Source organism: Acipenser ruthenus, chromosome 8, assembly GCF_902713425.1.
Source record: "Acipenser ruthenus chromosome 8, fAciRut3.2 maternal haplotype, whole genome shotgun sequence".
In the NCBI taxonomy this organism is placed as follows: domain Eukaryota; kingdom Metazoa; phylum Chordata; class Actinopteri; order Acipenseriformes; family Acipenseridae; genus Acipenser; species Acipenser ruthenus.
In genome coordinates this window covers 23,741,881-23,759,041 of record NC_081196.1, presented here as the reverse complement: position 1 = coordinate 23,759,041, position 17,161 = coordinate 23,741,881, and the positions used below count along the sequence as shown (strand labels likewise).

At 37.0% G+C, this 17,161-nt stretch overlaps 1 protein-coding gene across 1 annotated transcript in view; it reads right to left on the bottom strand.

Annotated features, from left to right (window-relative positions):
• The window catches only part of LOC117407413 (protocadherin-16-like), a 228,691-nt gene extending 212,861 nt beyond the window's left edge, over positions 1-15,830 (bottom strand). Inside the window, exon 1 of the mRNA XM_034012413.3 lies at positions 15,346-15,830. The gene's annotated coding sequence lies outside the window, so the exon portion shown is untranslated. The remainder of the gene's footprint in view (positions 1-15,345) is intronic.
• Positions 15,831-17,161: the final 1,331 nt, after the last annotated feature.

Below are 17,161 nucleotides of genomic sequence, written 5' to 3'. Positions count from 1 at the left end.
TCCCAGGTCTACACTCTGCAACTCACAAATTTCACTAATCCTGAAAGGGCTTCAACTATCAGAATCTCTTTCTCCCCCTGCTTGCCTACCTACTGCCATCAACGTACTGTCTTGGTGCCTCTCATCTGCTCCAGCTACTCCTGCCTGTTTTAGATAAAACCTTAAAGCTCTTTCTCTTAGCCTTCTTAGGTTTCCATAGGTGCTGGGAGTCTACATCGCTCTCAAATTCAACCCCCAGATTCACCCCTTAATCTCTGACCTAGCAATCCCCTCATCTGATACCCTTTCCTTCCTGCTCAAAAGAAGTAAAACGGACCAGGAAGATTAGGGAAAGCTTTTCAATTTTGTTTATAAATTAAATTCAAATGTTGGCCCATATGACCCCTTTCTCTCTTGTCCATCTCCATCTTTCTCAGGGCGCATCACCCTCAGGCCCGCTGTTTATTAACGAAAACTGAACAATCGTCACCCAACATTTGTTCTTCTTTCACCTGATTTATTTCCAGGTCTGGATTCGCAGCTGAGCAGTTTTTTCGGTCCTTCCTTCAGAATCGTAGCAGCTTTTTCCCATGGAGTTCCAGACTCTCTTATCAAACGGTTAGGTTGTTGATCCTCCAGTGCTTACCAAGTTTACATTATAACAAATATTATGGAGCCTAAAAATGCTTTTACAGAAATGTGCTCTTAACTATTAGTAGCCTGCCTGGAGGAAGGGCAATCGAATCAGCCATGGATTCCCAGAGGTTTATTTCCCAAAAATGGGTTTTGTTTTCCTCTCCTGCGTGCTGATGATCATTTGTTAAAGATTGGCTAAACCTTCAAGTGGGCTATATTCAATTCTAATTGTGGCATTGAGACCAGCTTGTTCTTTTTGGGGGTCTCAGCCTCGTCCAGTCGGCCAGGCAGCGAACCCTCAAACCAAGTTAGGTTTGATGCCAAATGAATGTGTATATACAGCATACTTTTCTGTAAAATCGCATACTCCGCATTCTCTACAATAAATATTTGTACTAAAACATTTTGTGATTGGTGTTTGTCCCGAACTACTGAAATGAAATTTATGATTAAAGTTCGGGAGGAGGGTCAGACACCAATCTCCGCATCACCAAATTGAATCATTCAATTTACACATTAGCTAATTTAAATTGTTAGAACTACAAATACCCTCTTCACTTATCTCTCAGTTGCGTTTTGATTTCATCGTAACCCACCACCTCCCCATCTCCACGTTTGTTAATAATAGTTTTTATGTTTTATCAAATGGGGGTCTCAGCCTCGTCCAGTCGGCCAGGCAGCGAACCCTCAAACCAAGTTAGGTTTGATGCCAAATGAATGTGTATATACAGCATACCTCTCTGTAAAATCGCATACTCCGCATTCTCTACAATAAATATTTGTACTAAAACATTTTGTGATTGGTGTTTGTCCCGAACTACTGAACATTCAATTGGTTGTGACATGAGCACTGACACCACTGACACAGCTCAGCTTCTTAGCTCCGTGAAGTTGCCCCCCCTACAAACAGCACAAACGATTAGTCATATATCATTTGTTTGTGCTACGTTTGTGCCGGTTTGTGCCGTTGAAACAAACATTTGTGCTGCTATAGTTTTTAAGATATTAACGATTCTTTTTTTAGGGCAGTGACGTCACTCAGCCCCCCTACATTAACGCAATTGAACCAAACTTGTCGCATTCGTTTGTGTTACGTTTGTGCCGGTTTGTGCCGTTGAAATGAACGTTTTTGCTATTATTGTTTCCGAGATATTAACAATATTATTTTAGGGCAGTGACTTCACTCAGCCCCCCTACAATGTCGGAATTGAACCAAACTTGTCTCATTCGTCTGTGCTTCGTTTGTGCTGATCACTGCTGCAAAATGAATGTTAGTGCTGTTTTCCTTCAATATTTATTCACGATTCTTTTAGAGCGAGTGAGGTCACAGTCTCCCTATAATAACGGGTTTAAATCAAATATGGGTCATTCGTTTGTGCTGCTTTAGTGCTGCAAAATTAACGTTACTGCTGCTTTCCTTCAATATGTATTGACACTTCTTCGATAAGAATATGTCACTTGGTAAGCGACGCTGCTTACACAAGTGAATACTAACAAAATAAATATGAATAGCAACGGAAGAAAGTCCAGTCTTTCTTTCATCACTAGTATAGCTTTATTCCGGTCAGAGCAAGATCCTAACACCATTTTTAGGAAAGTATAGAAAAAGTGTGTCCTCTTATTCACTTACTGTTTCACAGTGTAATGAATCTGAAACAAGTGTACACTGAGGATGCATAGACAGTGTTGCGATATTTTTGCTTTTTTGTGCATCGCAAAATGTTCAAGTTCTACTTATTATTCAGTCCTCTTGCCTTAAGTGCGTGTATATTATGAACACTGATATTCTGTGAAAAACCCCAATATGTACAATTACTTCCCTAGTGCTGTTTACACCCCCCTTCTTAAAGGTATAACAATATACGCATAACAATAGTAGTATTACAGTATGGGGTCTAGGGCTTTTACTATGTAGCTAGATTTTTTTTTTTTAAACAAATCAGTTCAAGTAAAAGTCTAGAAATTTAAAAAAATATTCAGAAGTTTTTCAGCACATATTGATTTACATATTTTCAATGAGCTGATATATAGAGGTAAGTCATTAAAAAAAGGCAAATATACAGGTGGGACGATTCTGTTATTGTAAAGGCGCTGTGACGTTGTCACACGAAAAAGCAGAAATGCAGAAACGTTAACCTGTTAATGTTTCTCTCGTGAGACTGGGTTGCATGTCTAAATGCTTTTAAATAACACTGAAGCCAAGTGGAAACTATTTTAAAGACAATTAAAGACAGTAAGTTTACCTTTGGTATTACAAGATACAATAATGGTAAACAATGTCCCCGATATTTTCTTATCTTTGTTAAACTGATTAAAGGCACGAGCAAAAATGGGTAGTTGCTCAAAAGTAAGATTTCAAATGATTTTTGACAGATTCTATAGAAAACTAAAGTACTTTTGTGGTACTTGTCGTGTAGTACTTCTCTGGTACTGTAGTACTTTTTTAGTATGCCTTCAAACCTTTGTAATGCTGGTCCTACTACAGAAGGTGCTGGTTCTGTCATTGTATTGTGTATAAAGTGTTGTTTAATACTTGGCACTTTTCATCTGAATTACTGCAAGAATCAAGCAGCAGCACAACCACGTAGCTCAAGGACATGAAGCTGAAAACTCAGTTTTACAATGTATGTTTTATTCTGTAAGAAAATGTACTATTTTTCAGTTACTTTTGTAACTGTTGAACACCTACAGACTATAATAAAACATTACTTTCACTCACAGTTTTTCACTATTGTTACCTCAAGAAGACACTAGACAAAATATTAAAACAGAAGCCCTTTTTATTAAATGATAAAATGTAACATATATTTTATTAAATGATCAAATGTGACAGTTCATTCACTTTCAATATGTGCAGTCGATTGCCTCGACTGCCTCGATGTTTGCACAGGTGTTTAAACGCTTTACTCAAAGGTCTGCCCGTTAAATAAGAATTCCTTATTTATTGCATCTATAATAGTATAAAGGCAGCCGATTAATGGAACCATGTCACATTGAAAATGAAATGCCAATTGAAAATATTATTCAACAGTGCGTAATAAAAAAGGAATGTTTTCGGCCCTTTCAAGGTTTAATTGAATGTATGCATATAGCAGAAAATACATCGTATTTATTGAAAAGGGACATGTTTATAAAATGCAAAGGAAATGGATCAAAACTGAAAATATAAAGATAAGAGTATTTAGATTGGCAAAAATAAACAATTGCCTGTGACTGAGAGTTATGTGCCAAACGTTTTTATTCAAATACTTATGTTTTCAATAATAATAATAATAATAATAATAATAATAATAATAATAATAATAATAACATATTTTCCTCGATGATGACGATATCAATTCCATTTAAAAATAAATAAATAAATAAACGTTTGGCAACGAGACAGAGGTTTGACTCTTTTTTTCTGTTGTAATCGCAGCCATTACCAATGACTTCATTTTTTATAAACTTTATGCTCGTACAGTTGCATGGTTTCCTGCAACTAAATAAATCATCACAGTGCTGTTCTTTCAATTATTTGTCCATGAAATTATTAGCAGCAGCAGAGCAAAAGCAATAGTTGGTTTGACTTTTTAACACAACTGCAAACTAAAGGCAGGTAAAACGAGAGAGGCTAGATGGGATGCGGTAGTGAAATACTTATCACATTCTGACGTGTTTCCAAATTAGCGATTCATTTTAGAATACATTTTGGCACACCAAAGCTTGCTTTGTTGCATTTTGAGATAATTCTGTATTATGAAATGCATCAAGTAGCCTATTCTATTTTGCGGTGGTATACCAACATCTGTACAAACAAACACATACATGCATATGTATTTCTCATGTGTTGTTGATTACTCATTTAAAAATAAAAATGACAACATAACTCCCCAACAAAATAATCGTTAATATCTTAAAAACCATAGCTGCACTAACGTTAGCTTCAACTGCACAAACGTAGTTTGGTTCAGTTCCGACATTGTAGGGGGGCTGAGTGACGTTATTGCCCTAAAATAATATTGTTAATATCTCAAAAAGACTAATAGCAAAAGCATTCGTTTCAACTGCACAAACCGGCACAAATGAAAAACAAACGAATGAGACAAGTTTGGTTCAATTCCGACTTTATAGGGGGGCTGAGTGACGTCACTGCCCTAAAAAAAGAATCGTTAATATCTTAAAAACTATAGCAGCACAAACGTTTGTTTCAACGGCACAAACGTAGCACAAACGAATGATATATGACTAATCGTTTGTGCTGTTTGTAGGGGGGCCAACTTCACGGAGCTCAGCTTCTTATATTTTTTACGGGGGGGGGGGGTGTTGATGACAATTTCAGTGTCACCGAAGAGCTCCTTGATCTCCAGAGCCTTTGTGGAACAACAAGGGGGTCCGAAAATGAAGAGCCTCTAATGACCTCACAGATCCTGCATGGTTAGTGGACCTTGGCTTTTTAGTTGATATCACTGCGCAACTTAATGCAATCAATACCAGCCTCCAAGGGAAAAACGCCATCATTTCCTAATGCACTCAACTGTCAAAGCACTCCGCCTGTTAGAGAAGCACGCCAAAGATCACAATGTTGTGCACTTGACAGTCATTGACAGCTGTCATTGACAGTTTTCCCAATGAAAGTATACCTGGGGAAACACGTGTTGATTATATCAGCCTTAATTGCAGAGTTCAACAAGCTCTTTAAAGACTTTTTAGTGATTGACAGGTGTGGCAAAGTGGTTAATAGTGTGCAGGTGCAGGTGATCAAAAAACAGACTTTTTTTTAATCCAGGTGCAAAGGTTTGTTTTTATTTATTTTATGTCCAGTGCCTGACGGCAAAACAAACAGTAAATAATAATGCTGGTAATACAGCAGCATGTATTACTTACGTTATAATCCCCTGGTTTGTCCTGAAATAATAGTGCCGTTCTTGTATCCCCACATTAAACACAAAACACATACACAAGTCCATTTAGTGTGTGAATTACTGATTCTGATACAAATACAGTTTATTGTGATACGAGTGAAGTGCTGTTCTGGGTTTGTGCTGGCCTCTGGTGACAGCTCCGGAACATGTTAGCTGACTAGTGATTACAAGCAACAAATAGACAAAACAAAACAAACACTCACAATACTGATTCACAAAAACACAGGTCCTTCCGGGTCACTTTGCATTAACCAAAACGAAGGACCAGATAACGTCGCTTCGACCCCTATTTATACCGTCACTCATGACCCCTTGGTAAACGATTGCAGCCGCTCCTCCAATCCGCGGCTGCCAGATCGTTTCCCTTCCGGGTCAATGAGTTAGTGCACCGAAGTTCCACCCCTTTTCTAAATGACCGACTTCCTTTTAACCCTCGGAACGAAGTGTCAGGCCAAGTAGTCCAGGGTACTCGGTTCCTGTTACTTAGCGCCCTCACAGGTCGGGAGGGAGATTTACCACCAAGAATCATGGTCTTTCTGTCACACAGGACATTCAGATTTTCTGTTGCCCCTTCACAGTGAATATTGATCAAACACCTGAGAACTTTCGCAGCCGCCATCAAGAGCTGCCTTTGACAGAATTTTACAAGTGTCTGGACAAGACCTGTTTCCTCCAATTGAGACAACATGCGAAAAAAATGATGAGTTTGTTTGGTTCAACATATATATATATATATATATATATATATATATATATATATATATATATATATATATATATATATGAACAGACGTTTTCTATAATCAACATAAACAATAATTGCTAAGGGTCATGGTTACTGTGGAACCCCTATATGCTCTATTCAAAAATGACCTTTGACCTCTGCTTAAGGTCAAATGTAAAACTAGCTTATAAGTCCTCAGAGAGTGTAGATAGGGTCATAGTTACTATGGAACACATATAGGAACCCATATATGCTCTATTAAAAAAAATGCCTTGATCATGACCTTTGACCTCTGCTCAAGGTCAAATCTAAAATAAGCTTATAACTCCTTAGAGTGCAGATACAATCATGGTTACTATGGAAAACAGATAGGAACACATGTATAATCTATCCAAAAATGACCTTGCCTGTGGCCTTTGACCTCTGCTTAAGGTCAAATGTAAAACTATCTTATGAGTCCTTACAGAGTGTACATGTTTACAATGCAACACAAATAGTAACCCATATATTTATCCAAAAAGTCCATAACTTTTACCTCTCCTTGAGGTCAAATGCAAAACTGTCTTATAATTCTTAGATAGTGCAGAAAGGGTCACGGTTACTATGGAACACATATAGGAAACCATATCCTATAACCACATAATCCATAACCACTCTATCCAAAAATGACCTTGCCTCTGACCTTTGACTTCTCCTTGTTCAAATGCAAAACGGGCTTATAACTGCTTAGAGAGGCAGATAGGGCCATGGTGACTATAAAACATATAGGAAACCATATGGGCTCTATCCAAAAATTACCTTAACATTGACTTTTGACCTATGAAGTATGTTAAAAGTGAAGTTGCTGCATCAAAAAACATGGAGGCCAGGAGCAAATCAAATTTCAGTATATATTGTTATATTACTCTATGGTAGAATACAGTACAGTCTTCAAAGTTCAAAGACTAGTAGAGGCCAATGGGGTGCTATGCCACAGGGGAAATACGGTCATCGGTCACATGGTCTGGCACTTGGCCCCCGGTCATTGCTGCTTGCAGCTATATATATTATTATTATTGTTGGAGATGAACTGTTGTGCACCTATTGTTTACCTGAGCATTGGATCCTGATGTCTTGTCTAATTATCGTCCAATTTCATGTTAAATGTTTTGCTTTCCTTCAGTTTATCTACAGTAGGCATTGTATCTGAATGATTCGCAGTCATCTATCGTGTGGTAGTGCCCTGGAATGGATATTCCTGACTGGTGGATTCAAGATTTTGTGTATTTATATGTCAAAAATAGATTGCATTTTCTGTATGCTACTTGGTTAATATCTGTGTTTTTCACTGCAGCTGGAATCCATTCCCATCAGGTTGTACCCCATTTTAATTTGATACTTTTAGTATTCTATGTTATGGGACTATGCAATAATAACTGTTGCTTGCTCCTAAAGGTTGAGGGTTGAGGCATACACATTATGTATGACTAGGATAACACTGGGTTATTACATCACATTTTCAAGCATGTCCCTGGGGGTAGTTTTATATTTTGACATTACTGAAGTCAATCCTAGAAATACAAGACAAACTAATTGGAAATAATTCAAGATACACAAGAAAAATCTCTTGCCAGGTTTTTTCTAGGAACATTATTTTTTATTATTATTGTTATAGAGAAGAATAATGCTCAATACATTCCCAGACTTGCCTACCAAAGGCATAGCAGGTAGTCCAAAGATTTGAGATTATCAATTTTCATGGTATGTTTTTATTTATTTTACAGTTTTCTATGTAAACTTCACAAATGTCTTTCAATCCTGTGACAAATAAAAATGGTTCTAGCATAAAATTCTTTCCTCCCTTCCTCTCACTTTCTCTTAACTGTCAGTTAAGTATCCAAGTAGCAATCAATTAATTGGACACACAAAATATAATTGTTTGAATAAATATTGACGATTGTACCGCCCACAAACCCACCTCCCACAACTGCAAACTATATAGAGTCAGTTTTCTTTAATGTGCACAATACATTTACATGTTATACAAGCCTGTTGTCCTGCTCTGGATCCAAGGCGGCATGCTTTTTGTTTACATCGAATACACAGAGGGTCGTACTTACAAAGCATTTTCAAAACTGATTTGCTGGTAGGATGGGACAAACAAATCAGATGCTGGTTAACATGAGCAGGAGAAGAAGAGCACGCCCACTGCTTGTCTTAGAGAAATACTGTAAATAGCAAGGCAGGGCGTTCGGCGTGGTTTCGTTGATAAACTTCAATAATGTTAACTATGCACGCTACAAAAATGTAATTATGTAATTGATTATCCAGTATTTATATCGATGTATATAATGAAGAATGGAGTCAATTGAAAAATCGTTTTTCGATTTAATCGTAGCAGCCCTGCTTTAGGTTCTTGCTTTCTCGTTCTTTTCTTGCAGCGCTCCCAATGCCTTTTTATTACCAGCTCTTCTGTCCCTTTACTTAACCCTACTTTAGGTGGCACAGCGCAGATCCTATTTTATAATACAAATTTTAAATTACAGGGTAGGAATCATGTTTGTTTCTGCCAAGAGATCATGGCTTAGCTCAAACTTATTATTCACCCAGTTGTTTACACATTGACAAAATTTGCATCTATCAGCAATGTTGTTTGTTTGTTGATGGTTTAAAGCCTCATTGCCACCATTTGCATTAGTTAAAGGGTGTGTTCATTTAAATGTTCCTTAAACTCTACAGAGTGCATTTGGTGATCGGAACAAATATTCAAACACAAAACTTTATTTATTTATTTATTTTTTTACAAAAAATGATTTGATTTGAGATTTGAGATTACTTCATTGAGAGGGAAGCCCATCAGGTTTGCTTAAAACATTAAAACACAAAAAGACCATTAATTAGGATCAACACTTAAATCTGAGGTTGTATGTTCTCCTAGAAAAGCATTGTGTTTCTAAAATATGATGGGGATATTTTCTTACTTGATGGAAATGTGAAGTGGACCAGATATTTGCTCAAATTAATTCCATTAATACCATTGCTCAAACATGGAGAAAATCAAGAGTCAATCTGCACTCCGGGCAGCTGTACCACAGAACAACTTTCAAACAGTTGGACAAGGCCTGTAATATAGGGATGGCCAAAGAATGTTGCACTCCAGATAAAAGACAATGTTGGAAAGATAAATATTTAATGGGACATGATGGATGACCATGGGAGTAGATGAATTACTTCTTTGGGGCTTCCAAGTAGAAGACTGAGAATATCATATCGTGGTGGACAGTAAGACATAGTGCCTCTGAGCCCCTTAGTTGAATCCATTCTGCCTCACTTCCTCCCAGTCCCCAAGTTCTCACTGCCTCAATGTACTGTATGTATTATTTCAGCAATATGTCAGTACTGAGTTCTCTGTATTTTTTGACTGTGTTGGCATTAAGTTTCCTAGAACTGAGCTCTCTATGGAAAATCCTGGCAAAGTTGATCATTCCCAGTACAATGCACTCTCTGCTGTACAGTATATTGAATTTGCTGTCTCACAGGTCCCTTAGTTCTGGGTCCTCTCTATTGAATTGGCTGGCTCTACACTTAACATCCTAGTAATGGTATTTTGATATTGCTGGCTATGAAACAACCAGCTACAGTACTGAAAATGCTGTCTGCCTGTAACATCGGAGAGGATCTCAACAAAGCCTTAAGTTGCGAGCTAAAAATGCCTTCAGAGCCAGGGGAAATTACACTTTCTGGATGTGACAACCACACCGACACTCCTTGGTATATATGGCTCTGTATTTGCTCTAGAGCCCCTTTGTGGGGACATTGTACCAAGGTAGTGTTAATCATTTGAAACTGTGTTTTTCTTTTACTCTGACATGCACTGTTTCAAACTGTAACTAAAAAGATAACTTTAAAGCAGCCTTCCTACATACTGGTTCTTTTATAACACAACCTCATACTTGCGTAACAGGACGGACAGGTTCAAATGCATTCATATACATGTGTACTACACTTTTTATTTCTCATCTAATTTTGTTTAAAAGTGATAATTGTGTTACAAGATGCTAGAACATGGATATCAAATACAGCTAATTATTAATTGTCTGATTTACCACATAAATTAGTCCTTGTCTGGCATGAATTTGCAGTAAGTTCACTGTTGATCAAAACTTGAATCCTTCAATTTAGTCTACGTCCTACACTTGAAACTTACTTGACTACTTGCAGGCAAATAAATATGTGATTTCCAGTTAATACAACATTGATATTATAGAGATTAAAAAATAAATTTAAAAAGTGAAAGTAATGATGCCATTTTATTGTTCACGTAACAGGACGGACACGGAGCCTGTAATTATTGAAACAACTGTTTAATTTCAAAATATAAATTCTTTCCAGTAAGTCTTGCAACAAATCAATAAACAACCACCCGATCTGATTGGAATCAGTTGATTGAAAGGGACGTTATCAAGGAAAATCATCCCATAGGAATGGGCCAGTAGGTACCTAGTAGCCTCCCAAGAGGTACAGTAGGTTGGGATGAAGCTCTTTAATGGACGTTGGACGTAGTAGCCACTAGAGGGAGCTAAAAAGCGGTGTTGAAATAATAGTAAAAATTACTTTAATAGTACGTTTTAGGGGTTGAGATTAGGTTTAGTGGTATAGATTAGGTTAGTTGTAGACATTAGGTTTAGGGGTAGGGGGTAGATTTAGGGGTTAGTAGGCTAGTAGTTACCTAATGGCCCATTAATATGGAATAATTTTGATTGATAACATTCCATTTAATCGACTGATTTCAATCAGATCGGCTGAAACAACATACAATTTTTTAATATATAATAAATGACAGACAATAAGTCTTGAATACATACTAATATGAAAATAGTGTTTTTTTGTTAGATATACTGTTCAGTTGACCTTAAAGGCATGAAGTACAAAATCAATAACCCATTTAATAACATTGTGACACACTTATTTTTGGAGATAAACAAATAACTGCTAAATAACTTAATAATAACTTAATAATAAGATAAACAAGCAGTCAAAACAGTGTAGTGATTTTTCCCTTCATTTCAACTGGCAGCTCCAGTCATTGTTAAGGACAGGGATACCCCAAAAATGTTAACTGGATATGCAATAAGACTGCAAATACCCAAATAACATTTTTGGGTATCCCTGTACTTAGCAATAACTGGAGCTGTCAGTTGAAATGAAGACACAAGTTTACACTGCGCTGGTGAGCCTCTATCAGGATGAAACTGGTTTGTAGTTACTGAATGTTTTGGCTGCTTGTATAACTATGAGCTTCTCCAAAAAGAGAATTATTGTAATAAATATTTGGATTAACAGGATTATCCTACTTTAAAAAGATGAAATTGAATACTGATTTGCAACATTAGGGTGGGCAAACAGGTTTATAGATCCAAACACACAAAATCAAAACATGTAATGATCAGTCATGCTGTAATTTAAACATTTTAATATAAATATAGAAACAAGTTTATGCACCGAAGCAGCAATGTTTTTTTTTTCTTTTAAAGTCGGCTTGCATTCTCGTATTACACTGTACTGTTTTGAGTTTAATATCGTATTTGGAAAAGAAAAATACTCAATTGTTTGGTTTAGGGGTTGGTTAGGAGGACCTGCCCTCATAATCTGATCATTGCACTAGGCGTGGCACAGAAAAAGAAGGCGGCACCTTCTGACTGTCCGATTTGTCAGTGACTGTCACTGTCTCACTCTGACTGTCAGTGTCAGAGTCAATGAGGCAGGCTCGGAGCGCACATATTACCACCTCTCCAGCAAAAATACCTTAGTTGAGTGGCTCAACAGCAATGTATATTAATATTGAGAACATTGGGTATCAAACAAGCCCCTAAGTATAACAACTTATTTTAGACTAAAAAAGACACACTTGTAGCTGTGTTTGTGTAGTTCTCAGTTCATGTATTTAGTTTAATTACATTTCATTCATAGTAACAAACACAAATATCACACTTTGAATTTATTTTTCACAAATACCACACAAATTATTATTATTAAAAAGAAAGATCTAAAAACCTAGTTTCACGTAATTGAGTTTCACGTAATGATTCATTACCAAGTGCCCGTCCTCAGGTCAATAAATAAACAATCTAGTAAAAACTCAATTTCTTATTACATAGCTCAAACACTTGCGATTATGAAAATGTAAATTGTTAAAACAAAATTAGAATGTAGAATATATATTACCGAGAATTATTTGGCAATTCCTCTCCTCACGTAACTGGACTATCTCACGTAACTAGCGGACGGACTGAAAACGTTCACAAATTACCGGCACTTCTCCTCAGCATACGCCTCAAAGAAGGCTATCATTTGTGCTTTATTTTGCTCTTATCTGCCCCCTATTTTACTGCATTTAATCCTGTACTTCAGAATACTGTAATCTGCCAAGTGTTTAACCTGTAGTACTTTGTATTTAATCATATCCTGATGTAACTATCACTATTATCTGCTGTATTATTGAATTGTGGTTTGTCACACTTGTACTTTGCTTGAACAAAAGTTATTGTATTTCTTGCTCTTATTGTATTACTTGTATTGTAACACTTGAAATGTATTTGCTTACGATTGTAAGTCGCCCTGGATAAGGGCGTCTGCTAAGAAATAAATAAATAATTTGAAAGCCCGCCTTGAAAATGAGAGGATGTACACATCGTGTCATAGTGGAAATTTCCATTGAGAGCTACAGGTAGTGAACAAAAAATGGAAACACCTGGGTAAATGAGGGACACCAAGTATATTGCAAGCAAGGGCTTCCACACAGGTGTGGCTCATGTGTTAATTAAGCAAATAACATCCCAGCATGCTTAGGGTCATGTATGAAAATGCTGGACAGGCCTGGTTGCCTATAATTATGGCTAGCAAGGCTGAAAGAGGAGACCTCAGTGACTTTGAAAGCGGGGTGATTGTTGGGGTGCATTTGGCAGGAGCTTCAGTGACCAAGACAGCTCAACTTGCTGATGTTTCACAAGCAACGGTGTCTAAGGCATTGAACTCCGAGGGAAAGACATCATCAGCAAATGGCAACAGTGGGCGGAAGCGCATACTCCAGGATCGTGATATCTGTGCATTAATTCGAAGTGCAGGGCAAAACAGGCGAGCAACTACACAATTGATTGCAAATTTCAACCTGGGTCGCAAGCAGTCAGTTTCATCAAAAACGGTCCGCCGAGAACTCCACAGAGCGGGATTCCATAGTGGCCCAACGCCCTATTGAGTGACTTTACATTGGTGTTTCCGTTTTTTTGTTCACTACCTGTACGAGCTGCAAAAAGAGCTCGGACTGACAGAGGTATCTGATCCACATTATCTCATAGAGCTCAGTTTTAACTAATAAAAGCCACCCTTTTTCTACACGAAAGTAAATATAGAATTTATAAACGGTTTATGTTATTTGTGAAACTGCTATTTACTTTTATGAAAACTTTCGCTGTCCCATTTCCGTTCTGCCGAAAGTGCAGATTTATGCCCAAGACGTCCACGCAGAAAAGCAAACCGTGCACCATACGCAACAAAACTGTCTCTGTTATCTAAATAAGGTATAATCTTCAATATTTTACAAAAAAATTACTTTCTTAGCATTTTTCTATTCAGATAAAATACCCCTGCCTTCCACTACTCTAAAAAGGGCTTTCTTTTTTATAAACCCATTCAGTCCGTGGAAACACCTTAATTCAGCAAGAATTTCACCAGATGGTTCGTATTAAAACTAGAGTCGATTTTCAACCAATGCATGCCTCACAGCACCAGCAGAAACCGAATCTGCCTCCACCCCCATCCCCCTAAACTTACCTTCCAACACTCAAACACGTACATACAACTACTGGTGCATTTACACCGCTTGCTTAAACAGAAAAAAAAAAAAAAAAACATTTTTATTGATAATTTCCTTATTATTCTATAGACATAAAACACCAACCATAATTGAACAAAAACAATTAAACGATCCATTTATAATTTAAACATGAACACAGTGCCAACAACTGCAGTCAATGCTGTCTGAATTTATGTTTACCGGCATATGTAGTGTTCCATTGTTGAAGCATGCTAGTGTTCACTTTCATGATGTATACAGTAGGTGCCCCGCCGAAATAAATGAGAAGAAATCATCAAGATGTGTTGATAACTGATGAAAACAAACTTTTGTTAAACAGGGACAAAAAAAGATAATATAATCTGTAATCTATAGTGCAGTACTTTTTTTATTTTATTTTTTTTACTCAGAGTAAATAAGTGACTTCAATGCCTTACAAAGCTGCAGCCATTTTAAATCAGATTACCTTTGTATATTAAACTAAATATCGTATGAATAACGTTACCATTAAACAGGTACTTTAAATAAATATACGTTTAACCTGAACGGGAAAACCTTCCTTGCTATACTCAAACCAGGCCTCCCAAATCTGGGGGAAAAAAAGTGCAGAAGCTGTAATGCCTTTTACATGCCAACAAAATGAACAGAAACACAATTGTGTTTTATTGAAAAATACAATTTTTTAATAGCTATTTATTGAACACCGAAAATTGACTTCGATTATCATCTAATCACATGTGGATCTTCAACCAGACATTTATTATTATTATTATTATTATTATTATTATTATTATTATTATTATTATTATTGAGGCTACATTTGTATTTTTGTAGCCAGGCATCATGAACCAATAATTAGTAAATTTGACGCACAACTGGCGGCAGTCTTTGGGGTTTATACTGCCTGGCTGTAGAATTTGTACTGGTATTAATAAGGAACGCCAAAAGGCTGGTGCCAGTAGATCTTCTAGCTCTAGACTCACTCTGTAATTATAAACAATTTCCACTAACGTATTTTGAGTGCGATAGATATTAGTTTGAAACACTTGCACACACGCACACAATGCAGGGTTTCTTATAAGGATACCTGATACATGGGGAATAGCGTGTGCATAACTGAAAATCTTAAGGAGCCGCCCTCCACACACACATTCATTAGCCGTAGAGGTAAAACGACATTTCTGCACTTGACAATTATCATATCCTTTAAAACATAAATAATAATGTATTATTTTAACAATCTACAGAAAATGATCTGACTGTTCACTTACATGCATCTGCTCTCTTTTCTCCTTTGCTTTTTGCCTCTTTTTGTTTCCGTGTGTATGAGTCTGTTATTCGGTTACCCCCAAATCCTATTTGTATGCAGCTCTCCTTTACAATTCCCTTGTCGTAGAAGAATCACAAAATGCAGTGGAAATGACAAGAACGAGGTTACATCCTATACACATCCACCCATTACCGGTACCCAGAAAAAATAAACAGAAGGGGAAATATTTAAAATAATTCGCAGGTTTTCTTTTATTTTCTGCAGAATGCAGTTTTTTGTTAATTCCTGTCGTCTGGTGGACGTGGGTTTTCAGTTAAATGTCTCGTTCTGACTCCTTATCCAATGCCGTATAACGGTGCCTCTCGCTTTTTCACTCTCCTTGGTTACAGTGCTGCGGGGTATTGTGTCCTTATGCTCCACGGTATTAGACACGGTTTCCACTGTTTGGTCTGCCCGAGAGCTGAGAGATTGAACCTCAGCGAGTGAAATACGACCCCGGCCAATGCCCTGCTCTTGTTTGGATTTGGATAATGTATTCAACACGCGGAGGCGGGATAAGGCCAGTTAACCGTTCAGAAGCATGGAGAAGCTTGGAGATGCTGTTGGGGTTACTGTAGACTTTGGTGCCACCAAGCTCTACTGTATGTGAATCATGAATAAACAAAGGAAAACTGCAGTTGTATCTATATTGTACAATTTAGATTTTTTAAATGTTTAAGATCAAGCTTCATCGAGGGTGTGTATCAACCAAAAGGCCAGATGAAGCCGTATGTTGGTAAAGCTGGTGGTTTGCTGGTTTACATGAGACTTGGTGATGGTTGAAAAGTTGGTTAAGCTGGTCCATGAAAAAATATGTACATTAAAATGCCCTTGGTACTCATAATGTGATGTCAGCAGCATCTCTCAATTTCATCTTTGTACAATTGGATTATTATTAGTGATTGCACCACTACATTAGTTAGTGGGAATTCAAATGTAATTACAGTACAGGTGTTGAGGACCATTTCCTCCTCCTCAAGAAGTAATTGCTACATTTAACATCAATGGACCCTAATGAACCATTTCTCTGTTTGTAAATGATCACTCCTCCCTCCGGAGGTAGAAGCCCCACCAGCGCCACCTAGTGGACAGTTCTTAATTAAGAGAACAAGGCTCAAAGGAAAGAAGATCCTGATCTTCACATTTTCCTAAGAAACTTCTTAATTTTTTTTTCATTCTTGTCACCAAGGTTTTATGGTTTATCACAACATACATACTATCATGAATAATGAATTTAAATAAGTGGTTCTTGTCTGGATTTGTTTTTTAATTGGGCCCAAGGAGTTTGTGTCATGTTTTGTACTGCTACATATCTTACGATTGAATGTTTTGTAGACATCAATAAAATACAGAGATACAAGTAAAGTATTTGTGAAGTAGGGAAGTATAGAGAAGTATGGTAAAAAAAAAATAGTACAGTATATTTGAGGGGAAAAAACGAATAGAGTATAGAGCATGATACAATAATGGTCAGAATGTATTCACTGAAGCAGGTGTCACCTCAGGCCAAGACCTGATCATTAGTATCAGCTCCATCTCTTCTTTTGCTCACTTCCTGTTTCCTGTCGGACAGTAATTGCCCTCCAAGGTTCCCTGAATATAGCCATACTCTTGCCCTCTCTGTCATACAAAATATATTAAAAAGGGAAAGAAGTATGCAGATTTAATAAAAAAAGAAAGAAAAAAGAAAACTCAGTATGTGTTTACTTTGCACTTGCCATTCTTGGTCTCTCCGGAATAATTTTAGGGATACAGTTCATTATTTAGATCATTGTTTA